This window comes from Corvus brachyrhynchos, unplaced genomic scaffold (genome assembly GCF_000691975.1).
Source record: "Corvus brachyrhynchos isolate BGI_N302 unplaced genomic scaffold, ASM69197v1 scaffold729, whole genome shotgun sequence".
NCBI lineage: Eukaryota > Metazoa > Chordata > Aves > Passeriformes > Corvidae > Corvus > Corvus brachyrhynchos.
The window spans coordinates 49718-50497 of NW_008239783.1; the positions used below are offsets into that span (position 1 = coordinate 49718).

Below are 780 nucleotides of genomic sequence, written 5' to 3' on the forward strand. Positions count from 1 at the left end.
CCTCACCTGTGACACCTGGGGGGCTCCTTGGCCTCACCTGTGACACCTGGGGGGCTCCTTGGCCTCACCTGTGACACCTGGGGGGCTCCTTGGCCTCACCTGTGACACCTGGGGGGCTCCTTGGCCTTACCTGTGACACCTGGGGGGCTCCCTGACCTCACCTGTGACACCTGGGGGGCTCCTTGGCCTCACCTGTGACACCTGGGGGGCTCCCTGACCTCACCTGTGACACCTGGGGGGCTCCTTGGCCTCACCTGTGACACCTGGGGGGCTCCCTGACCTCACCTGTGACACCTGAGGGTTCCTTGGCCTTACCTGTGACACCTGGGGGGGTCCCTGACCCCACCTGTGACACCTGAGGGGCTCCTTGTGACACCTGAGGGGCTCCCTGACCTCACCTGTGACACCTGGGGGGCTCCTTGGCCTTACCTGAATACACCTGAAGGGCTCCTCCTAACACCTGGGGGTCACCTGATGCACCTGGGGGGCACCCGGGCGCACCTGGGGGGGCTCCCTGACCTCACCTGTGACACCTGAGGGTTCCTTGGCCTCACCTGTGACACCTGGGGGGCTCCCCGACCCCACCTGTGACACCTGGGGGGCTCCCTGACCTCACCTGGGCGCACCTGGGGGGGCTCCCTGACCTCACCTGTGACACCTGAGGGGCTCCTTGTGACACCTGAGGGGCTCCCTGACCCCACCTGTGACACCTGAGGGGCTCCCTGACCTCACCTGTGACACCTGAGGGGCTCCTTGTGACACCTGAGGGGCTCCCTGACC

At 66.7% G+C, this 780-nt stretch overlaps 2 long non-coding RNA genes across 4 annotated transcripts; one reads left to right on the top strand and one right to left on the bottom strand.

Moving 5' to 3' along the window:
* Window positions 1-209: 209 nt before the first annotated feature.
* On the top strand, window positions 210-459 carry LOC108448858. Its single transcript, XR_001864899.1, has 2 exons — window positions 210-300; window positions 382-459. It is a non-coding gene; the product is annotated as an uncharacterized LOC108448858 (long non-coding RNA).
* Window positions 269-780, bottom strand: LOC108448859. 3 transcript variants are annotated; one of them, XR_001864900.1, is made up of 5 exons: window positions 742-780; window positions 627-710; window positions 525-563; window positions 356-418; window positions 269-324 (listed from the first exon to the last, which is right to left on the bottom strand). It is a non-coding gene; the product is annotated as an uncharacterized LOC108448859 (long non-coding RNA). The 3 variants fall into 3 exon arrangements; XR_001864901.1 differs by lacking the exon at window positions 742-780 and having other exon boundaries at window positions 356-407; window positions 534-594; window positions 627-734; XR_001864902.1 differs by lacking the exons at window positions 525-563; window positions 742-780 and having other exon boundaries at window positions 356-407; window positions 627-734.